Raw genomic sequence first — 26,073 nt, 5'->3', positions numbered from 1 at the left:
GCATATCAGATCAAGTGTTTTAACTAGCCTATTACAAGGCGTTTCAGTGCCCAAAAGGATAATTGTTGTACAATAAGTATTGCAGCATGTAGAAGACTAAACTGGCCTCCAGATCATGATTCGTCACCAGCTTGACCTGACGGCTACGGATCATCTTGCACCGGTTCAACTCCCTCCTCTCTACCCAGTGGCTGGAAGTCAACAGTTGCGCAGTCGATCCCAGTTAGGGCTTGGAATACAGCTTTATCGCTTATAAGCATGGACGGTTCAATGTCAGGGGCATAAGTGTGTTTACGGATTGGTGGGATAAGATTTTGCGCTTCCGGAATTGGTGCAGCAACCCGTCTGTTCTTGTCATCATAACTCGCCTGATAGTACGAGAGATCCTCCTCTTCAGCCAATTGACAAGCCATTGGACGTACTTCCCGGTTTATGGCTTGGAGATCATCATTGCCAAATTCTGATCCATCTTCTTTCAAGCTGGGATAGCCTTTGGCCGCTTCCACTGGATCCCGGGTTAGGGCGGTCAGAGGGCCTGCTCTTGCAGCAGACTTTTTAAGTTCTTCTACCCGGGCAGGAAGCATAGATAACCTTTCTAAGGTTTCTTGATTAAAGTGGGGGGAGGCTTATTGTGTGAAGCGGTGTAGATGATCCGCTGCGCACCGGTATACAACTGCTCTATTAGAGTATAGGCAGCCTTCAGCTTCTTTTGAACGTCAGAGCCCAGATGGCTAATGGGAGTTCCTGCATCATTGTAAACATCAGTAAACCGGCAACACATGGGAAGATATGTTGAAGGCATAAGGAAAAGATGTTTACCGAACACAGCAGCAGTCATGGCATGAATCTGCCGCTTTACACCAGTCAGTTCATCTACCACCGGTTTAAGAGCTGCTTCTGCGTCTTCGGCCCTTTTTCGCAAAGCGGATTTATTTGTCTCCCAATCCGCCCGCTCCTTGTTGAAGCTCTCTTTCAGTTTCTCCATAGCGTCTAAAACGCTAGTCAACTGTTCCTTGGCTTTGGAGGTTTCGGCTTGCTGAGACTTGATGTTCTCTTGCAGATCAGCGTTTTGAGCTTCCTTCTTGCTCAGCTTAGCCTATAAAGAGACAGATATATAATGAGTTGACAGTACATGTTTGAAGTACCAAGCACATAACAAGTTCTGCCCTTGATACTTGGGGCTAATGCATATTTTCTCTTTATCAGAAATTTCTACAAGTCCCAAGCACAGTACAAGTATTAATCTTGGCACTTGGGGGCTAATGTGTGTTTTCTCATAACTGCTGATATGGGAATTCTTCTACAGTCCTGGTTCATCTTTATAAAGTTAAACCGACCCTTGGGGGCTACATCAGTGAAACTAAGATGCAGTGTTGCAAACATAAAGTTATTACTAAGTCCCGGTTCAGATTGGTATCATAAACCGTCACTTCGGGGCTACTGGAGTTGATAAATTGCAATTGGACATAAGAGGGAAATAGTTAGGTAGTTACCTCATATCGTTCCTTCATCAAGTTTACCAAACCAGCTTCATAGTCACGGCTAGTATACAGACGGTTCAAGAAGCCAGAGTGAATGTCTTGAGCATTGAGATGGGCGTAGCTTGATAAATCGGCATTCCAGTTGCCTTTGCCGATAGCAGAGAGCTCATCTTTGGCAGTATGCTTTGACAAAGCGACAGGATTGCCAGGAGTGGTGTGGCCAGTGCCAGTAATCATAATATCATCATCTTTGTCATCAGCAGCCTTTACTGGAGTTGGCGGTTTGTCAGTATCTTTAACTGGGCTGGCCGGTTTGTCATCAGTTCGGACAGGGCTGGTTGGCTGGTCAGCACGGCTTGTGGTGTCAATTTCCACCTGTTCAGCAAAGAAGTCATGGTCTTGAGGCGGTGGGTCATTCAGCATGGCGTCAGCATCGGTCTCTTCAGGATCTGGAGTCTTTTCCGGTTCAACTGCCACGTTTCATCAGCCGGTTTATTCAACCGAGCCTTCTTGTTGGGTCTGGGCTTGGCGCTGAGAAACATAAATATGAGGATCAGTAGAGTCTATAAAATTAACACATCGGGGATAAAAACAAGTGTATAGATCACCCAAGAACTGTTTTGAGGGGTGGAAGTTTTCTGGCTGATGACTCGCCAGAAGATGAGTGGGAAGTACCCTGATAATTTGAATCAGATGGGTTAAGAGGCTAGCGAAAACAACCCGCTTTGGGGCATGAAGTGTCAAGGGTATAAGAGACCTCTGATCGGCGTTTTCGAATTGGAGTATTCGGTAAACCGGCGGAGGTAACTACCTGGCCGCTGTGCCGGGTTGTGCGGCGAGCCTCGTGCTGCTGCGTCTTCAAAAGAAAGTTTGGTTCCAAGTAAGCAAGGGGGTGAGAAAATTTGACTTTCCGGTTTGCTCGATGGATTTTTGATGTTGGCAGAGGATCTAAATCGGAGGAAAGAATGATTACCTCTACATCATCAGCGTGACTGCCTTCAGCGTCATCCTGATAATAATCATTGTCAATGAGGTGTACAAAAATGAACCAAGAGAGTCAAGTTCTACCTCTGATGCCGGGTTACCCACATCGTCATCAGCATTTGGCTCGGAGTATGCAGTGGTCCTTTTCTTGGCAGGTTTTTTAACAACCTTGGTCTTTGGGCGAACTGTCTTGGCCAGTTTGTCTTCCGGTTTTGCTGGTTTGTCTTGTGGCTTTTTATTCTAGAACGGATCATCACCCTGTCAAAATCAGACAAACTCTCAGGAAATATGCTGAAAAGTGGTAACTTACAGTAAGGAAGTTAGATAATTCTTACAGATGGCGGTTTGTTAAAAGTACAGAAAGGACTTAGTCCGGTTTGGCTGCAGACGGCCCCCGGTTCATTCAACATTTTCTTGACAGCCTCAGTAATTTCAGCTTCGGTCAGTTGAATATTAATGTGTCGTTGAGGGTCGGTCAAACTCCCTGTATATTCACACATCAAGCCGGGGCGCCGGCTTAAGGGTAGGATGCTCCAGCCGATCCAGCAACGAGCAAAATCAACACCTGTTAAACCGTTAGCCATAAAGGCTCTAAGCTTCGATAGCTGTGGGGCATAGTTGGCCCTTTCTTTTGCTGTTAACCTCTGAGGAAAAGGATGTGTATTGCTAAGGCGTTCAGGGCGGTAACCCGACAGGGGGTTTTCATCAGTTGGAGATGTATCCTTGCAATAAAACCAGGTCTGGTTCCATTCTTTGGGGTGACTGTGGAGCTTGGGATGAGGGAAAGTGACTTCCTTCCTTTTCTGAACCGCCATTCTGCCCAATTCAGTATTGGGTCCATCTGTGAACTCTGTGCGACGGTTTAAGTGAAAGAAATCCCTAAATAGTTCAACTGTAGGTTCCTCTTGCAGATAAGCTTCACAGACGACTTGAAAGTGGCAGATGTTGGTCACAGAATTTGGACCGATATCTTGAAGGCGGAGTTGAAAATTAGCCAGTACATCTCAGAAGGATTTTGAACCGGGAGGGCTAAAGCCTCGGCCTAGATGGTCAACAAAAACGACTACCTCCCCGTCTTTGGGTGTAGGAGGATTTTTCGGGCCAGGGGCCCTCAAGTGGATGACATCTTTCTTGGCCAAAGCGCCCGTTATGATGCATCTGTTTAACTGATCTTCCGTGACCTGGGAAGGAACCCAGTTGCATTCATAGACTTGCTTGGCCATTGCAGTGAGAAGCTGAAACAGGATTATTGCCGGTTTAAGATACACAGTGAACAGCTATAAAAGCAGTACAAGGACGTAAGCATATTGTTAAACCGGCGTTTGTTATCGGTAAACAAGAGTTTGACAATAGAGACAGTACAATGACGAATGCATTGGCGGTTCAACAGGGGACTAATGGTATCTACTGGGTCATCATCTTTCTATGAGGTTAAACCGCCTAATCGGGTATTGAACATATATGTCTAAAGGTGCATAATTGAAGGAAAAACAAGTTTCACGACGAGACATGGTAATTTCAGATCTACCGTGCGTTGGAAAATCAAAATATATTCTGACCTATTTCAAGCGTTTGAAGAGTTCAGCAAGTTCAGATGAGTTTTAAGCCCTAACAAAGAAAAAAGGAGTTTAAACCGTAAGGGCGCTGGAGAAATCAGATCTAACTAGCCATTGGTATTACTGAAGAGGAACAAGGAAGAACAGTTTCAAGAACTTTGAAGAGCTATGAAGAACACCGAACCCTAATGGTGGATCTGGAGTGAGGAAAGAAGGAACTTACTGGTGCTGAGGAAGCAGCGGAGGATCGCCGCATTTCTCTGGTACGGTCAGGTTGATCCAGCGGCCGTCGTTGAGGCAGAGGCGAAGGACGACGGTGGCGGCAGAGCTTGAGGGTCAGTCGGCGCGAGGAAGAAGATGACGCAAAGAGGCACGTGTTGGGGAACGTAGCAGAAATTCAAAATTTTCTACGCATCACCAAGATCAATCTATGGAGTAATCTAGCAACGAGGGAAAGGGGAGTGCATCTACATACCCTTGTAGATCGCGATGCGGAAGCGTTGCAAGAACGCGGATGAGGGAGTCGTACTCGTAGCGATTCAGATCACGGTTGATTCCGATCTGAGCACCGAAGAACGGTGCCTCCGCGTTCAACACACGTGCAGCCCGGTGACGTCTCCCACGCCTTGATCCAGCAAGGAGAGAGGGAGAGGTTGGGGAAGACTCCATCCAGCAGCAGCAGCACGACGGCGTGGTGGTGATGGAGGAGCGTGGCAATCCCGCAGGGCTTTGCCAAGCACCGCGGGAGAGGAGGAGGAGGGAGAGGGGTAGGGCTACGCCGAAAGAGAGACGTTCTCATGTCTTGGGCAGCCCCAAACCTCAACTATATATAGGGGGGGAAGGGGCTGCGCCCCCTCTAGGGTTTCCACCCCCAAGGGCTGGCGGCCAGCCCTAGATCCCATCTAGGGGGGGCGGCCAAGGGGAGGAGAGGGGGGGCGCCACTAGGGTGGGCCTTAAGGCCCATCTGGACCTAGGGTTTGCCCCCTCCCACTCTCCCATGCACCTTGGGCCTTGGTGGGGGGGCGCACCAGCCCACCTGGGGCTGGCCCCCTCCCACACTTGGCCCACGCAGCCTTCTGGGGCGGGTGGCCCCACTTGGTGGACCCCCGGGACCCTCCCGGTGGTCCCGGTACATTACCGATATCACCCGAAACTTTTCCGGTGACCAAAACAGGACTTCCCATATATAAATCTTTACTTCCGGACCATTTCGGAAATCCTCGTGACATCCGGGATCTCATCCGGGACTCCGAACAACATTCGGTAACCATGTACATACTTTCCCTATAACCCTAGCGTCATCGAACCTTAAGTGTGTAGACCCTACGGGTTCGGGAACCATGCAGACATGACCGAGACGTTCTCCGGTCAATAACCAACAGCGGGATCTGGATACCCATGTTGGCTCCCACATGTTCCACGATGATCTCATCGGATGAACCACGATGTCGGGGATTTAATCAATCCCGTATTCAATTCCCTTTGTCTATCGGTATGTTACTTGCCCGAGATTCGATCGTCGGTATCCCGATACCTTGTTTAATCTCGTTACCGGCAAGTCTCTTTACTCGTTCCGTAACTCACATCATCCCGTGATCAACTCCTTGGTCACATTGTGCACATTATGATGATGTCCTACCGAGTGGGCCCAGAGATACCTCTCCGTTTACACGGAGTGACAAATCCCAGTCTCGATTCGTGCCAACCCAACAGACACTTTCGGAGATACCTGTAGTGCACCTTTATAGCCACCCAGTTACGTTGTGACGTTTGGTACACCCAAAGCATTCCTACGGTATCCGGGAGTTGCACAATCTCATGGTCTAAGGAAATGATGCTTGACATTAGAAAAGCTCTGAGCAAACGAACTACACGATCTTGTGCTAGGCTTAGGATTGGGTCTTGTCCATCACATCATTCTCCTAATGATGTGATCCCGTTATCAACGACATCCAATGTCCATTGTTAGGAAACCGTAACCATCTATTGATCAACGAGCTAGTCAACTAGAGGCTTACTAGGGACATGGTGTTGTCTATGTATCCACACATGTATCTGAGTTTCCTATCAATCCAATTCTAGCATGGATAATAAACGATTATCATGAACAAGGAAATATAATAATAACCTATTTATTATTGCCTCTAGGGCATATTTCCAACAGTCTCCCACTTGCACTAGAGTCAATAACCTAGTTCACATCACCATGTGATTAACACTGACAGGTCACATCACCATGTGACCAACATCCAAGAGTTTACTAGAGTCAACAATCTAGTTCGCATCATTATGTGATTAACACTCAATGAGTTCTGGTTTGATCATGTTATGCTTGTGAGAGAGGTTATTAGTCGACAGGTCTGAACCTTTCAGATCCGTGTGTGCTTTACGAATATCTATGTCAACTTGTGGATGCTACCACACGCTATTTGGAGCCATTTCAAATAATTGCTCTACTATACGAATCCGGTTTACCACTCAGAGTCATCGGATTAGTGTCGAAGTTCGCATCGACGTAACCCTTTATGACGAACTCCTTTTCACCTCCATAATCGAGAAAATTCCTTAGTCCACTAGGTACTAAGGATAAGTTCGACCGCTGTCATGTGATCCTTTCCCGGATCACTATTGTACCCCTTGACCAACTCATGGCAAGGCACACTTCATGTGCGGTACACAGCATAGCATACTGTAGAGCCTATGTGTGAAGCATAGGGGACGACCTTTGTCCTTTCTCTCTCTTCTGCTGTGGTCAGGTCTTGAGTCTTACTCAATACTCACACCTTGTAACACAGCCAAGAACTCCTTCTTTGCTGATCTATTTTGAACTCTTTCAAAAACATGTCAAGGTGTGCGTTCTTTGAAAGTATCATCGGGCGTCTTGATCTATCTCTATAGATCTTGATGCCCAATATGTAAGCAGCTTTTATCCAGGTCTTCCTTTGAAAAACTCCTTTCAAACAACCCTTTATGCTTTCCAGAAATTTTACGTCATTTCGGATCAACAATATGTCATTCACATATACTTATAAGAAATGTTGTAGCGCTCCCACTCACTTTATTGTAAATACATGTTTCTAACAAACTTTGTATAAACCCAAAAACTTTGATCACTCCATCAAAGCGTATATTCTAACTCCGAGATGCTTGCTCTAGTCCATGGAAGGATCGCTGGAGCTAGCATACCTTTTAGCATCCTTAGGATCGACAAAACCTTTCTGATTGTATCAGATACAACCTTTCCTTACGAAACTGGTAAGGAAACTTGTTTTGACATCCATCTGCCAGATTTCATAAATGCAGCTAATGCTAACATGATTCCGACGGACTTAAGCATCGCTACGGATGAGAAAATCTCATCGTAGTCAACTCCTTGAACTTGTGGAAATACTCTTTGCCACAAGTCGAGCTTCATAGACGGTAACATTACCGTCCACGTCCGTCTTCTTCTCAAAGATCCATTTATCTCGGATTTCATGGCTTCTAACCATTTGTCGGAATATGGGCCCACCATCGCTTCTCCATAGCTCGTAGGTTCAGTATTGTCCAACAACATGATATCTCAGACAGGATCACGTACCACTCTGAAGTAGCACGCATCCTCGTCGTCCTACGAGGTTTGGTAGTGACTTGATCCGAAGTTTCATGATCACTAACATAAGCTTCCACTTCAATTGGTGTAGGTGCCACAGGAACAACTTCCTGTGCCCTGCTACACACTAGTTGAAGCGACGGTTCAATAACCTTATCAAGTCTCCACCATCCTCCCACTCAATTCTTTCGAGAGAAACTTTTCCTTGAGAAAGGACTCATTTCTAGAAGCAATTACTTTTGCTTCCAGATCTGAAATGGGAGGTATACCCAACTGTTTTGGGTATTCTATGAAGATGCATTTATCCGCTTTGGGTTCGAGCTTATCAGCCTGAAACTTTTTCACATAAGTGTCGCAGCCCCAAACTTTTAAGAAACGACAACTTAGGTTTCTCTAAACGGTGTCGTCTCAACGGAATTGCGTGGTGCCCCTTTTAAAGTGAATGCGGTTGTCTCTAATGCCTAACCCATAAACGATAGTGGTAATTCGATAAGAAACATCATGGTATGCACCATATCCAATAGGGTGCAGTTATGATGTTCGGACACACCATCACACTATGGTGTTCCAGGCGGTATTAATTGTGAAACACTTTCCACAATGTCTTAATTGTGTGCCAAACTCGTAACTCAGATACTCATCTCTATGATCATATCACAGACATTTTATCCTCTTGTCACGACAATCTTCAACTTCACTCTGAAATTACTTGAACCTTTCAATAATTCAGACTTGTGTTTCATCAAGTAAATACACTCAGCATCAACTCAAATCATCTGTGAAGTAAGAACATAACGATATCCACTGCATGCCTCAGCACTCATTGGACTGCATACATCAAAATGTATTACTTCCAATAAGTTGCTCTCTTGTTCCATCTTACTGAAAACGAGGCCTTTCAGTCATCTTGCCCATGTGGTATGATTTGCATGTCTCAAGTGATTCAAAATCAAGTGAATCCAAACGATCCATCTGCATGGAGTTTCTTCATGCATATATACCAATAGACATGGTTCGCATGTCTCAATCTTTTCAAAAACGACTGAGTCCAAAAATCCATCTACATGGAGCTTCTTCATGCGTTCTATACCAATATGACTCAAATGGCAGTGCCACAAGTATGTGGTACTATCATTACTATTTTATATCTTTTGTCACGAACATGTGTATCACTGCGATCGAGATTCATTTTAGGTGCAAGACCATTGAAGGTATTATTCAAATAAACAGAGTAACCATTATTCTCCTTAAATGAATAACCGTATTGCGATAAACATAATCCAATCATGCTCAACGCAAACACCAAATCTCGATGGTAGAGGAAGCATGCGATGCTTGATCACATCAACCTTGGAAACACTTCCAACACACATCGTCATCTCACCTTTATCCAGTCTCCATTTATTCCGCAGCTTTTATTTTGAGTTACTAACACTTAGCAACCGAACCGGTATCTAATACCTAGTGCTGCTAGGAGTACTAGTAAAGTACACGTTCATATAATGTATGTCCAATATACTTCTGTCAACCTTGCCTGCCTTCTCATCTACCAAGTATCTAGGGTAGTTCCGCTTCAGTGACTGTTCCCCTCATTACAGAAGCACTTAGTCTCGGGTTTGGGTTCAACCTTGGGATTCTTCACTAGAGCAGCAAATGACTTGTTGTTTCATGAAGTATCCCTTTTGCCCTTGCCCTTCTTAAACTAGTGGTTTTACTAACCATCAACAATTGATGCTCCTTCTTGATTTCTACTCTCGCGGTGTCAAACATCGCGAATAGCTCAAGGATCATCATAACTATCCCTGATATGTTATAGTTCATCACGAAGCTCTACTAGCTTGGTGGCAGTGACTATGGAGAACTATCACTATCTCATCTGGGAGATTAACTCCCACTCGATTCAAGCGATTGTGGTACTCAGACAATCTGAGCACATGCTCAACGATTGAGCTTTTCTCCCTTAGTTTGCAGGCTTAAGAAACTTGTCAGAGGTCTCATACCTCTTGACGTGGGCACTAGTCTGAAATCCCAATTTCAGTCTTCGGAACATCTCATATGTTCTGCGACGTTTCAAAACCGTCTTTGGTGCCACAATTCTAAACCGTTAGCATTACGCACTGAACTATCACGTAGTCATCAAAACGTGTATGTCAGATGTTTCGCAACATCTACAGACGACGCTGAGGATCAGCACACCGAGCGGTGCATTAAGGACATAAGCCTTCTGTGCAGCAATGAGGACTATCCTCAGTTTACGGACCCAGTCCGCATAATTGCTACTACCAACTTTCAACTAAATTTTCTCTAGGAACATATCTTAAATAGTAGAACTAAAGCGTATGACATAATTTGCAAAGACCTTTTGACTATGTTCATGATAATGAAGTTCATCTGATTATTTAATGAACTCCCACTCAGATAGACATCCCTCCAGTCATCTAAGTGATACATGATCCGAGTTAAACTAGGCCGTGTCCGATCATCACGTGAGACGGACTAGTCATCATCGGTGAACATTTCCATGTTGATCGTATCTGCTATACGACTCATGTTCGACCTTTCGGTCTCTTGTGTTCCGAGGCCATGTCTGTACATGCTAGGCTCGTCAAGTCAACCTAAGTGTTTCGCATGTGTTCCGAGGCCATGTCTGTACATGCTAGGCTCCTCAACACCCGTTGTATTCGAACGTTAGAATCTATCACACCCGATCATCACGTGGTGCTTCGAAACAACGAACCTTCGCAACGGTGCACAGTTAGGGGGAACACTTCTCTTGAAATTTTAGTGAGGGATCATCTTATTTATGCTACCGTCGTTCTAAGCAAATAAGATGCATAACATGATAAACATCACATGTAATCAAATAGTGACATGATATGGCCAATATCATTTTGCTCCTTTGATCTCCATCTTCGGGGCACCATGATCATCTTAGTCACCGGCATGACACCATGATCTCCATCATCATGATCTCCATCATTGTGTCTTCATGAAGTTGTCACGCCAACGATTACTTCTACTTCTATGGCTAACGCGCTTAGCAATAAAGTAAAGTAATTTACATGGCGTTATTCAATGACACGCAGGTCATACAAAAAAATAAAGACAACTCCTATGGCTCCTGCCGGTTGTCATACTCATCAACATGAAAGTCGTGATTCCTATTACAAGAATATGATCAATCTCATACATCACATATATCATTCATCACATCTTCTGGCCATATCACATCACATAGCACATGCGGCAAAAACAAGTTAGACGTCCTCTAATTGTTGTTGCAAGTTTTTATGTGGCTTGTATAGGTTTCTAGCAAGAACGTTTCTTACCTACGTAAAACCACAACGTGATATGCCAATTTCTATTTACCCTTCATAAGGACCCTTTTCATCGAATCCGATCCGACTAAAGTGGGAGAGACAGACACCCGCTAGCCACCTTATGCAACTAGTCCATGTCAGTCGGTGGAACCTGTCTCACGTAAGAGTACGTGTAAGGTCGGTCCGGGCCGCTTCATCCCACGATGCCGCCGAATCAAGATAAGACTAGTAACGGCAAGTAAATTGACCAAATCGACGCCCACAACTACTTTGTGTTCTACTCGTGCATAGAAACTACACATAGACCTAGCTCATGATGCCACTGTTGGGGAACGTAGCAGAAATTCAAAATTTTCTACGCATCACCAAGATCAATCTATGGAGTAATCTAGCAACGAGGGAAAGGGGAGTGCATCTACATACCCTTGTAGATCGCGATGCGGAAGCATTGCAAGAACGCGGATGAGGGAGTCGTACTCGTAGCGATTCAGATCGCGGTTGATTCCGATGTGAGCACCAAAGAACGGTGCCTCCGCGTACAACACACGTGCAGCCCGGTGACGTCTCCCACGCCTTGATCCAGCAAGGAGAGAGGGAGAGGTTGGGGAAAGACTCCATCCAGCAGCAGCACGACGGCGTGGTGGTGATGGAGGAGCGTGGCAATCCCGTAGGGCTTCGCCAAGCACCGCGGGAGAGGAGGAGGAGGGAGAGGGGTAGGGCTGCGCCGAAACAGAGACGTTCTCATGTCTTGGGCAGCCCCAAACCTCAACTATATATAGGGGGGAAGGGGCTGCGCCCCCTCTAGGGTTTCCACCCCCAAGGGCTGGCGGCCAGCCCTAGATCCCATCTAGGGGGGGCGGCCAAGGGGAGGAGAGGGGGGCGCCACTAGGGTGGGCCTTAAGGCCCATCTGGACCTAGGGCTCCCACTCTCCCATGCGCCTTGGGCCTTGGTGGGGGGGCGCACCAGCCCACCTGGGGTTGGTCCCCTCCCACACTTGGCCCACGCAGCCTTCTGGGGCTGGTGGCCCCACTTGGTGTACCCCCGGGACCCTCCCGGTGGTCCCGGTACATTACCGATATCACCCGAAACTTTTCCGGTGACCAAAACAGGACTTCCCATATATAAATCTTTACCTCCGGACCATTCCGGAACTCCTCATGATGTCCGGGATCTCATCCGGGACTCCGAACAACATTCGGTAACCACGTACATACTTTCCCTATAACCCTAGCGTCATCGAACCTTAAGTGTGTAGACCCTACGGGTTCGGGAACCATGCAGACATGACCGAGACGTTCTCCGGTCAATAACCAACAGCGGGATCTGGATAACCATGTTGGCTCCCACATGTTCCACGATGATCTCATCGGATGAACCACGATGTCGGGGATTCAATCAATCCCGTATTCAATTCCCTTTGTCTATTAGTATGTTACTTGCTCGAGATTCGATCGTCGGTATCCCGATACCTTGTTCAATCTCGTTACCGGCAGGTCTCTTTACTCGTTCCGTCACTCACATCGTCCCGTGATCAACTCCTTGGTCACATTGTGCACATTATGATGATGTCCTACCGAGTGGGCCCAGATATACCTCTCCTTTTACACGGAGTGACAAATCCCAGTCTCGATTCGTGTCAACCCAACAGACACTTTCGGAGATACCTGTAGTGCACCTTTATAGCCACCCAGTTACGTTGTGACGTTTGGTACACCCAAAGCATTCCTACGGTATCCGGGAGTTGCACAATCTCATGGTCTAAGGAAATGATACTTGACATTAGAAAAGCTCTGAGCAAACGAACTACACGATCTTGTGCTAGGCTTAGGATTGGGTCTTGTCCATCACATCATTCTCCTAATGATGTGATCCCGTTATCAACGACATCCAATGTCCATGGTTAGGAAACCGTAACCATCTATTGATCAACGAGCTAGTCAACTAGAGGCTTACTAGGGACATGGTGTTGTCTATGTATCCACACATGTATCTGAGTTTCCTATCAATACAATTCTAGCATGGATAATAAACGATTATCATGAACAAGGAAATATAATAATAACCTATTTATTATTGCCTCTAGGGCATATTTCCAACAGCACGAGGGGGAAAGTGAATGGATAAAAGGTAGGCGCGAGAATCGAGGAGCCCGAAAAATGGGATATGTGAGAGCTCTATTGCCTCGATTGTCGGAGGCCCATCAATGAAGGTGGGTTATACGCTGTTTTTAATAACAGATGACGTCATGGCGGTTTATCATGGTCCTGGAAGGTGACGTCACGGCGGTTTACAAGACTATGTGAAGGTGCTGAAGAAGATTCTTCTTAAGTATTGTGGATTGACATGAACAATTCAAATCAATCTGGGGCCTAATGTTGGGGATATTACTACTGGGCGTAAACCGGCCGGGAGAGGCTGGGTTAGCCCCACAATGGCTCACTATATCTGAAGCCCAAGAAGACAAAGACGGTGACGCTTTATGAACGCCCAGGGCCCAAAAGCCGGTTTAAGGCATGTAGACATAAACCGGCGTTGATATGTAAACTTGTGTTGTAAGATAGAAAGAGTAGAGACCAGGCCGGACACGTTTATGAGCCGGCCTCGGGATTCTGTAAACCAACGGGCATCAACCCATGTATATAAGGGGACGACCCGGCGGCGGTTTGGGGACAACAGACAACAACTCGAGACTCAGGCGAAGCGTATTCGCTCCCTGGTCATCGAAACCCTAGCAATTCCACAACACTGGATCAGGCTTTTACCTTCACCGCAAGGGGCCGAACCAGTATAAACTCTCTGCGTCCCTTGTCCGCTTTAACCCCTTTATGTTAACCCGCGCGATGGCTCCACGACTAAGTCCTTTCCTTAGGACATCTGCCGTGACAAAACCACGACAGCACTCGATGGTAACTCTGCAGAGTCGAGCAACAAAAGGGGCGTGATGTGATGTGAGGTGTCGGGCTCTGGTCATCGATCACGTTTCTCGAGTCATCGATGATGAAGCAGGGGCAACAAGGACAAGGTGGGGTCACTGATGGACCCCTAACCAACCTATACTAAGCAGTTTAGGATAAGCAGGTAAGGTAACAATAAGCGGGTTACAAAAGCAGGCTATGCATTAGAATAAGAGCAAACAATAACAGTAGGAAAATCTAATGCATGCATGAGAGAATGGAATGGGCATCGGGATGATCAAAGGGGGGCTTTCCTGGAAGCTCTGCTGTAAAAGAAGAAGGGTCGTCGGAGACGTAGTCGATCATAGGGGAAACATCGGTCTCCGGGTCTACCGAGAGAAGAGGGGGAAGAAACAATAAATATACAGCAAACAAAGCATCATAAAGCATAACATGGTAATAGGAGGTATTAGAGATGAACTAACGCAGTGCTAGACGTTATGGGTGAAGGGGGAATTCAACCGGGAAGGTATTCCCGGTTCCGGACCTGTGTCAGACAGATGACCGGAGGGGGAATGTTCCATGTTCAGATAGTTAGAGGCATCTGGCAGGTAAACGGACCGCGCATTCAGATTCGTCTCGTCGTTCTGAGCAACTTTCAAGTAGAAAATATTTTCATCCGAGATACGGTTTAATTTCTATAACTTTCTGAAATTTAAATGATTTTCCAGATTCTTTCAAATTCGAATAAAAATAGTGAAAACCTTTTGTGCACAACAACACCTAGCCACTATGAATGACCAGTGGGGCCAGGGGCTGGGTTCACTCAGTCAACAATTGACTGGTCAACCGATGAACAGTACAAGTGGGGCATGCTTGTCATTGAAACAAACTTTTAATTAGCCTGTTTTTAATAGGATAAGCCCACATGACATAGACTGCATCTAGACCAAAACAGTCAAATTAGTTAATTTAGAGGGATTAGCACTAATGGGGATTAGCTCCTAATCTCAACGGAACCGGATCCTCTAACATTGAGAAGGAAAGTTAGAGAAGCTACAATACCCTAACTTTCCTTCTTTCTATCCATTTTATTATGGCTAAAATGACTTCAATTAATTTGCAAATTGATGATCTACTGTGTACATTTATAATAATTACGTACAAACAAATTGATGGTGAAATAAAATTAATTTTAAATTATTCATATTTACAGTAAATACCAACAGTAAACAACCTACTAATTATCTACTAACAGTCCTTAACTTTCCTTCTTCATTTTACACTAGGAAAACACTGTAGCAGGGTGACTTTCCTTCACAATGTTAGAGGATCCTCTTCCAATCTCAATAGGGGGGCAGCCCAGGTCGTAGTGGCCTAGGCGGCCACACACACGAACACACACAACACGCACCTACAACATAGGCACTCGGCCATGGCCACGGCCACAGCCAACACGAACGCGGGACAGCATCGGCGAGCGCTAGCGTGCAACAGCGGCAGTGGGCGCTAGTAGGCAGCGGCAGCAGCAGGTAGCGACAGCAACAGCATAGCAGCGACGGCGCAAGCAGCAGGGCAGTAGCAGAAAAGGGCAGCAGGGGCGAGCAGCGAGGACGCAACATCAGCAGCCGAGCAAGCGCATCACGACGCCAACATGGCCGAGCTCGGGGACAGCCGCACCATGCAACAACGGGCGCGGACGGCGTCAGGCGCAGCAGGGCGCACACGCGTATGGGGACGGCTCCGGCCAGGGCGGGCGACAGCGGGGGGGCGGGCGGCGCAGGCGTGGCCGGCGTAGGGGGCCAGCATGGCGCACGGGGACGGTTGCCACGGCAACAGCAGAAGGTAGCAACGAGTGGGGACGCGGTGTCTAGCAGTGAAATACGACCTAAATCAGAGGAAGAATCAAAGGGGGTTCAAAGGGAATCGGACGAGGTGGCCTCACCGGCCCTGTAGTTGTGCAAAGGCGAGCTCGGGGAGGTGTCGGGGAGGCGCCGGAGCTGCGAGGGCGACGGATGCGGTCGGGCACCGCAGGGATCTCCAGCTCGGACGGCTCCTCCAAGACGATGTAACGGAGCTCGACACAACTCCTAGGCATGACGATGGAGAACGGGGCGGTCGGTGGCCGCGGTGGCGCGCGGCGTCCGCGCTCGGGGAGGCGGATCTGGAGGAGGAAGGGAGGCCGAGAGGGCGAGTGGGGTAGTGGAGGGAAGCGAGGGGGAGCCCGAGGCATCATGGGGTGGGCGTGGTCTTATCCCCTCTGACGGGGGTGACGAGGCGGTCAGGCGGCGACGAGCTGGAGCCCCATCCCCCGGTTGGTCGAACAGGGGAGGAGGGAGACGACCCGTGGAGGGATTGGGGTCAGTCGGTCCAGCTAGGCTACCTTGGCCCTTTGAGCCAGGTAGCCCAGGGGCAAGGGGCCTTTTCTCGTTCTTGTAATTTTAGCTTTTGTTTTTTTCTTTTAAAACCTTTTCTGTTTCTAATTCTCTTAAAACAAAATAGCTTTATAAACAAAACTTGAACCTAGATTATTATTATAATTTATGCTACTGCCACAACTAGTTTAGCAATTAAATGATTTAGTTTAGCATTTTTATAAATTAAAAAGGCATTAAAATATTTGCTTTAACCGCTTATTTAATTAGCTTAGGGCATTAAACACTTTACAAAAATGTTGGTTCACCACCATAATTTGTTATGTATTATTTGCCACAAGATGAACAATTTAGATTTCATGTCTGACAAATATGAAATTTTGACCTTAGATTGGATTTGGATTTGAATTGTGATTTGGATCAAGTGAAGATTAGCAACAGTAACATGATGACATTGCACCATTAACAGGGGATTACTGTAGCATGACACTGGGGTGTTACACGGGGGGATGCCCGAAACCCCAACCGGTGACCCGATACCCCCAGAACACTTCCGGTGTCCGAATATCATCGTCCTATATATGAATCTTTACATCTCGACCATTTTGAGACTCCTCCTCATTTCCGTGATCTCATCCGGGACTCCGAACAATAGTCGGTCACCAAATCACATAACTCATATAATACAAAAGCATCATCGAACATTGAGCGTGCGGACACTACGGGTTCGATAACTATGTGTAGACATGATCGAGACACCTCTCTGGTTAATAACCAACAGCGGAACCTGGATGCTCATATTGGTTCCTACATATTCTACGAAGATCTTTTTCGGTCGTACCGTAATGACAACATACGTTATTCCCTTTGCCATCGGTATGTTACTTGCCCGATATTCGATCGTCGGTATCTTCATACCTAGATTCGATCGTCGGTATCTTCATACCTAATTCAGTCTCTTTACCGGCAAGTCTCGTTACTCTTTCCGTAATACATCATCCGTAACTAACTTATTAGTCACATTGCTTGCAAGGCTTATCATGATTTGTATTACCGAGAGGGCCTAGAGATACCTCTAAGATACTCGGAGTGACAAATCCTAATCTCGATCTATGCCAACCCAACAAACACCTTCAAAGATACCTATAGAGCATCTTTATAATCACCCAGTTACGTTGTAACGCTTGATAACACACAAGGTATTCCACTGGTATCCGGGAGTTGCATATTCTCATAGCCGAAGGAATATGTATTTTACATGAAGAAAGCAATAGCAATAAAACTGAACGATCAATATGCTAAGCTAACGGATGGGTCTTGTCCATCACATCATTCTCCTAATGATGTGATACCATTCATCAAATGACAACACATGTCTATGGTTAGGAAACTTGTCCATCTTTGATTAACGAGCTAGTCTAGTAGAGGCTTACTAGGGACACGGTGTTTTGTCTATGTATCCACACATGCGTCAAGTTTCCGATAAATAAAATTCTAGCATGAATAATAAACATTTATCATGATATAAGGAAATATAAAATAACAACTTTATTATTGCCTCTAGGACATATTTCCTTCAGCCTCCCACTTGCACTAGAGTCAATAATCTAGTTCACATCGCCATGTGATTTAACACCAATAGTTCACATCTTTATGTGATTAACACCCATAGTTCACATCGCCATGTGACCAACTCCCAAAGGGTTTACTAGAGTCAATAATCTAGTTCACATCGCTATGTGATTAACACCAAAAGAGTACTAAGGTGTGATCATGTTTTGCTTGTGAGAGAAGTTTAGTCAACGGGCCTGTCACATTCAGATCCGTATGTATTTTGCCAATTTCTATCTCTACAATGCTCTGTATGGAGCTAGTCTAGCTAATTGCTCCAACTTTGAATACGTATCCAGATCGAGACTCAGAGTCATCTAGATTGGTGTAAAAGCTTGCATCAACATAACTCTTTATGGCGAACTCTTTATCACCTCCATAACCGAGAAAATATTTCCTTAGTCCTCTTAGGTAACTAAGGATAACTTTGACCGCTGTCCAGTGATCCACTCCTGGATCACTATCTAACCCCCTTGCCAAACTCATGGCAAGGTACACAATAGGTCTAGTACACAACATAGCGTTCTTTATAGAACCTATTACTGAGGCATAGGAAATGACTTCCATTCTCTTTCTATTTTCTGGTGTGGTCGGGTTTTGAGTCTTACTCAACTTCACACCTTGCAACACAGGCAAGAACTCCTTCTTTAACTATTCCATTTGAACTACTTCGAAATCTTGTCAAGGTATGTACTCATTGAAAAATCTTATCAAGCGTCTTGATCTATATCTCTATAGATCTTGATGCCCAATATATTAGCAGCTTCACCGAGGTCTTTCATTGAAAAACTCTTATTCAAATATCCTTTTATGCTATCTAGAAATTCTATATCATTTCCAATCAACAATATGTCATCCACATATAATATTAGAAATGCTACGGAGCTCCCACTCACTTTCTTGTAAATACAGGCTTCTACCAAAAGTCTGTATAAAACAATATGATTTGATCACCTCATCAAAGCGTATATTCCAACTCTGAGATGCTTGCACCAGTCCATAAATGGATCGCTGGAGCTTGCACACTTCGTTTGCGCCTTTAGGATCGACAAAACCTTCTGGTTGCATCATATACAACTCTTCTTTAAGAAATCTATTAAGGAATGCAGTTTTCACATCCATTTGCCAGATTTCATACTCATAAAATGCGGCAATTGCTAACATGATTCGGGCAGACTTAAGCATCGCTACGGGTGAGAAAGTCTCATTCTAGTCAACTCCTTGAACTTGTCGAAAACCTTTCGCGACAAGTTGAGTTTGTAGACAGTAACATTACCATCAGCGCCAGTCTTCTTCTTCAAGATCCATTTATTCTCTATGGCTCGCCGATCATCGGGCAAGTCAACCAAAGTCCATCGTTTGTTCTCATACATGGAACCTATCTTAGTTTTCATGGCCTCAAGACATTTATCGGAATCTGGCCTCATCGCCTCTTCTTCATAGTTCGTAGGTTCATCATGGTCTAGTAACATGACCTCCATAACAGGATTACTGTACCACTCTGGTGCGGAACGTGCTCTGGTTGACCTACGAGGTTTGGTAGTAGCTTGGTCTGAAGTTTCATGATTATTATCATTAGCTTCCTCTCTAGTTGGTGTAGGCATCAAGGGAACGGTTTTCTGTGATGAGCTACTTTCCAATTCGAGAGAAGGTATAATTACCACATCCAGTTCTACTTTCCTCCCACTCACTTCTTTCGAGACAAACTCCTTCTCTAGAAAGGATCCATTCGGATCTGTGATAGAAGGTGTACCCAACATTTTCTTTTGGGTATCCTATGAAGACACACTTCTCCGATTTGGGTTCGAGCTTATCAAGCTGAAGCTTTTTCACATAAGCATCGCAACCCCAAACTTTAAGAAACTACAGCTTAGGTTTCTTGCCAAACCATAGTTCATACGGTGTCGTCTCAACGGATTTAGACGGTGCCCTATTTAACTTGAATGCAGCTGTCTCTAATGCATAACCCCAAAACGATAGTGGTAAATCGGTAAGAGACATCATAGATCGCACCATATCTAATGAAGTACGGTTACTACATTCGGATACACCATTATGCTGTGGTGTTCTAGGTGGCGTGAGTTGTGTAACTATTCCACATTGTTTTAAATGAAGGCCAAACTCGTAACTCAAATATTCGCCTCCGTGATCAGATCGTAGAAACTTTATTTTCTCGTTACGATTATTCTCCACTTCTCTGTGAAATTCTTTAAACTTTTCAAATGTTTCATACTTGTGTTTCATTATGTAAATATACCCATATCTGCTCAAATCATCTGTGAAGATCAGAAAATAATGATACCCACCGCGAGCTTCAACACTCATTTAACCGCATACATCGGTATCTATTATTTTCAATAAGTCATTAGCATGCTCCATTGTTCCGGAGAACGGAGTTTTAGTCATCTTGCCCATGAGGCATGGTTCACAAGTATCAAATGATTCATAATCAAGTGATTCCAAAAACCCATCTGCATGGAGTTTCTTCATGCGCTTTACACCAACATGACCTAAACGGCAATGCCACAAATATGTTGCACTATCGTTATCAACTTTGCATCTTTTGGCATCAATATTATGAATATGTCTATCACTACAATCGAGATTCAATAAACCATTTACATTGGGTGTATGACAATAGAAGGTTTTATTCATGTAAAAACAACAACAATTATTCTCTGACTTAAATGAATAAACGTATCGCAATAAACATGATCCAGTCATATTCATGCTCAACACAACCACCAAATAATATTTATTTAGGTCCAACACTAATCCCGAAGGTAGAGAGAGTGTGCGATATCGATGGTGACCTTATCGTCCTTGGAATCACTTCCAACACACATCGTCACCTTGCCCTTAACTAGTCTCTGTTCATTTTGCAACTTCTGCTTTGAGTTAATAATCTTAGCAACTAAACTGGTATCAAATACCCTGCGGTTACTATGAACACTAGTAAACTACACATCAATAACATGTATATCAAATATACCTTTGTTCACTTTGCCATCCTTCTTATCCGCCAAATTTTGGGGCAGTTCCGCTTCCAGTGACCATTTCCTTTGAAGTAGAAGCACTCAGTTTCATACTTAGGTCGTGCTTTGGGCTTCTTTACGGGAGTGGCAACTTGCTTGCCATTCTTATTGAAGTTCCCTTTCTTTCCCTTCCCCTTTTCCCTGAAACTAGTGATCTTGTTAACAATCAACACTTGATGCTATTTCTTGATTTTACCTTCGCTGATTTTAGCATCGTGAAGAGCTTGGGAATCATTTTCGTTATTCCTTGCATATTGTAGTTCATCACGAAGTTCTAGTAACTTGGTGATAGTGACTGGAGACCTCTGTCAATCACTATCTTATCTGGAAGATTAACTCCCACTTGATTCAAGCGATTGTAGTACCCAGACATTCTGAGCACATGCTCACTAGCTAAGGTATTCTCCTCCATTTTGTAGGCAAAGTATTTGTCAAAGGTCTCATACCTCTCGACACGGGCATGAGTCTGCAATACCAATTTCATCTCTTGGAACATCTCATATGCTCCATGGCGTTCAAAACGTGTTTGAAGTCCCATTTCTAAGCCGTAAAGCATGGTGCACTAAACTATTAAGTAGTCATCATATCGAGCTTGCTAAACATTCATAACGTCTGCTGCTCCTGCAATAGGTCTAGTACACAACATAGCATACTTTATAGAACCTATGGCTGAGACAAAGGAAATGACTTTCATTCTCTTTCTATTTTCTGCTGTGGTCGGGTTTTGAGTCTTACTCAACTGCACACCTTGCAACACAGGCAAGAACTCTTTCTTGGACTATTCCATTTTGAACTACTTCGAAATCTTGTCAAGGTATGTACTCATTGAAAAATCTTATCAAGCGTCTTGATCTATCTCTATAGATCTTGATGCCCAATATATAAGCAGCTTCACCGAGGTCTTTCATTGAAAAACTCTTATTCAAGTATCCTTTTTATGCTATCCAGAAATTCTATATCATTTCCAATCAACAATATGTCATCCACATATAATATTAGAAATTCTAGAGAGCTCCCACTCACTTTCTTGTAAATACAGGCTTCTACCAAAGGTCTGTATAAAACAATATGCTTTAATCACCTCATTAAATCTTATATTCCAACTCTGAGATGCTTGCACCAGTCCATAAATGGACCGCTGGAGCTTGCACACTTTGTTAGCACCTTTAGGATCAACAAAACCTTCTGGTTGCATCATATACAACTCTTCTTTAAGAAATCCATTAAGGAATGCAGTTTTGACGTCCATTTGCTAGATTTCATAATCATAAAATGCGGCAATTGCTAACATGATTCAGACAGACTTAAGCATCGCTACGGGTGAGAAAGTCTCATTGCAGTCAACTCGTTGAACTTGTCGAAAACCTTTCGCGACAAGTCGAGTTTGTAGACAGTAACATTACCATCAGCGTCAGTCTTCTTCTTGAAGATCCATTTATTCGCTATGGCTCGCCGATCATCGGGCAAGTCAAACAAAGTCCACACTTTGTTCTCATACATGGAACCTATCTCAGATTGCATGGCCTCAAGCTAGCCATTTGTCGGAATATGGCCTCATCATCGCTTCTTCATAGTTCGTAGGTTCGTCATGGTCTACTAACTTGACCTCCAGAACAGGATTACCGTACCACTCCGGTGCGGAACATGCTTTGGTTGACCTACGAGGTTCGGTAGTAACTTGGTCCGAAGTTGCATGATCATTATCATTAGCTTCCTCTCTAGTTGGTGTAGGCATCAAGTTCTACTTTCCTCCCACTCACTTCTTTTGAGAGAAACTCCTACTCCAGAAAGGATCCATTCAGATCTGTGATAGAAGGTGTATCCAATAGTTTCTTTTGGGTATCCTATGAAGACGCACTTCTCCGATTTGGGTTCGAGCTTATCAGGCTAAAGCTTTTTCACATAAGCATCGCAATGTCACAGCCCTAGATTATTGCTTGTACTAGTTGCATCATAGAGCACTCATGCAACATGTCTAAATTTCTGAAACTTGGAATTGAGGAAAGTGGAAGCCTCAAAAACTTTAATAAAAGAAGGGCAAAGAACCCTGGAAATCTCATTCTTTGTTTCCAAGATGTCCTTTTGCAATGTTTGAGAATTTTGGCAAGAGCTATATATCAAACCAGAATTTAGGAACATTTTTAAGGATTTATTTTTGGGACTCTGAATTTAAATCAATAGCTATTTGAATTTGAGTTATATTCATATAACTAGAATATAATTTCAAATATCTTTGAAACATTTTATGTGCATTTGGAAATGTCCATTCTGCAACATAAAATTATTCAAAGGGTTTTGTCACTGTTTTGATATTGTTTTGAATTTTGAACAGTGGCAGAATATTAAACAACAGAAAACATAACAGAAAAATAAAACAGAGCAACCTTACCTGGCACTCACCTGGGCAGCCCACGTGGCCAGTCCACTTGGCGGCCCAGCCCACCAGGGGCACCGCTGTCTTCAACCTCTGCCTACTAGCAGAGGCGTGTCGACGCGCCCGTGCCCGAGCCTCCACCTCCTGCTTGCTTGCCGCCCTCTCCCCGACGCGCCTATGAGCGCCACGCGACCCCCCTGCACCTCTCCCTCTCTCTCCCTCGAGTACCCTCCGTCCTCTGTCTCTCTCTCGCGCATCCACCCGAACGCGCCCCTCGCCGCCGCTCGCCACCACCGCAGCCACTGCCTTCCCCTCGACCTTTTGAGCTGACCATGAGCTCCGCCTCCGTCGTCTACGCCTCCTCGACGACTCACGCGACGCCGGATGCCCCCGACGCATCGTCCCCGACCTCTTCTTCAACCTTGGGACGCCGAGATCGCCACCGCCGTGCCGTCTACTCCGAGCCTTCCCCGAGCCCACATCGATGCCTCTGCAACCACCGTGAGCTCCCGCGCCGGAACCCCCTCTCCCCGAGCTCGATTACGCCCTGTAGCCGTCGCCCCCTTGTCGGCCCAATCGCGCCGCCGCCTGGCTTCGTCGCCGACGTGGCCGGGTGACCATTTGGTCACGGGCGTGCATCTGTTGTGCTCGCCGCGACTCGTAGAGCATCGCTAGCGTCTTGCCTCGCCCTTTCGCACACCGCTGCCGCATCCCCGCGCACACCCGAGCTCCGGCCGCCGCAGCCAAGCTCGTTGCCGTCAACTCCGTCGACCCCAGCACTTGCCGCTGCCGCCACCCGATGCGCCTCCTCGCAGTGCATCCGTAGGGCCTAGCCGCGCCTGCTACCGTGGTCGGAAACGGCCGACCGGCGAGCGCCGCCATGATGTGCTTAGCGCCGATGTTTAGCCGCCGACGTGGGCATCATTAGTGGCAAATGACCCACTAATTATCCACTCCAGTGACGCCGACAGCTGGGCCCCACGCCAAATTAACTCTGGGCTTATTTTCTGTTTAGATTAGTTTATAACCCGGCGGGACCCACGCATCACAGTTGACTAAGGTGACGTGTCCGTTGACCAGGCCCACCTGTCTGTGACTCTAGGCAGCACTGGCTCACCGACCAGTGGGCCCCACTGGTCAGGTTTGACCTGGACCGGCTCCTGTTGACCGCTGATATCACAGTGACATCATGCTGATGCAATAAGTCATTTTCTGGATTTGTTTTATTTCTAAATAACCAGGAAAATCCAGAAAATGATTTAAACTTCAAAAATTCATAGAAATTCAACCGTAACTCCAAATGAAATAATTTATATATGAAAAATTATCAGAAAAATCCAATCTTTCCGTCTGTAACATTTTCGTGCATGTTCGAGCAAGTTAACCTCACTGTTTAGGATAAAACATGATTAGGACAAATTTGAAAATAGACTTGGAGTTGGAATTTGATCTAGCTTTGAATTCCACTTCAATCAAAATGAATTTCTGTTGCATTATCCCAAATCACAGCATATTGCCATGTCATGATCATGCATCATATTGTTGCATTGTATTGATTGTGTTCTTTCTCTGTTTGCCGGTATTTGTCCCCTCTTAGTGGACGTAGTTCCGACGATGAGATCGATGACACCGATGAAGAACTATACTATCTTCAGAAGTGCCAGGCAAGCAAAACCCCCTTGTTCGTTCCGATACAATCCCACTCTCTCGCTCCTGCTCTTTTATTGCATTAGGATAACAATGATTCATCTGTTACATGCTGCGGTAGTTGAACCCCTTTTCCTCTGCATGACCTGTCATTGCCACAGTAAATAGATGAAACCCACTAGCATGAGTAGGAGTTGTTTGAGCCCTGATGGGCCTACTCATTCATGCTTGTTTGTCATGCCTCCTACTGCTTAGAGTTGAGTCAGGTCTGATTCATCGGGGATGAGTCGGGGGTGTGTGAACATGTCCTACTGTTGAGAGCTAAGTGTGTGAACATGATTTGGTAAAGGTAGTGGTGAGAGGCCATGCAAAATACACACAACACCGGATACGATACCAACCCACAGCCTTAGAGCATGTTGGATACTCTGGCAAGTGGCCAAGAGCGGCGAGGATATCCTCACCAAAAATACCCCAGAGCAACACCCCCTGGAAGACGACGACCTCAGCGTATTGATGGTCTTCGAGACTTTTGCTTCAAACAATAGGCACAAAAGGGCCCTCCGCGACCTCGCCGAAGTCTGCCAAGTCACAGCAACAAACCCTTGGAACGACACGGCCATAACTTTCAATGGCAGTGACGAACCAAAATTCCGGACAGTCCGTGCACCAGCCGCCTTGGTCCCCAATCCAATTGTGGACGGTTTTCGGCTCACCAAAGTGCTCCTAGACGGCGGCGGCAGACTAAACCTCATCTACGAGAATACACTCAACAAAATAGAAATAGACAGGAGCCGCATCGAGCAAAGCAGCACGACCTTCTGAGGAATCATTCCCAGTAGGGAGGCGCAATGTGCGGGAAAAATCACACTTGACGTGGTATTCGGCACGCCGGAGAATTATCGGTCCGAAGAGATAACCTTCCAAATGACCCCTTTCAACAGCGGATATCACGCCCTATTGGGGCAAGATGCATTTAGATGCTTCCAAGCTATACCTCATTACGGGTACATGAAGCTCATGTTGCCTGGGCCCAATGCTATCATCACTCTTGCCAGTGATCCGGACATAGCACTCCCTGCCGAAAAGAAAACCGCATCCCTGACCCTTGAGGCACTGTCTGAAGCCCTCGCGGCTGAAGAGCTAACCGCGCTACGCTCCACTGTGGATAGGGACGACGTAATCCTGGACAAGCGACCCAAA

The 26,073-nt window shown here is 45.6% G+C and overlaps 1 long non-coding RNA gene across 1 annotated transcript; it reads right to left on the bottom strand.

Moving 5' to 3' along the window:
* Positions 1-13,951: 13,951 nt before the first annotated feature.
* On the bottom strand, positions 13,952-16,134 carry LOC141022270 (uncharacterized). The gene is made up of 2 exons (XR_012183564.1): positions 15,774-16,134; positions 13,952-14,217 (listed from the first exon to the last, which is right to left on the bottom strand). It is a non-coding gene; the product is annotated as an uncharacterized lncRNA (long non-coding RNA).
* Positions 16,135-26,073: the final 9,939 nt, after the last annotated feature.

The sequence above is a fragment of the Aegilops tauschii genome, chromosome 5, assembly GCF_002575655.3.
Source record: "Aegilops tauschii subsp. strangulata cultivar AL8/78 chromosome 5, Aet v6.0, whole genome shotgun sequence".
Classification (NCBI taxonomy): domain Eukaryota; kingdom Viridiplantae; phylum Streptophyta; class Magnoliopsida; order Poales; family Poaceae; genus Aegilops; species Aegilops tauschii.
This window is presented reverse-complemented; position numbering and strand designations above follow the sequence as displayed.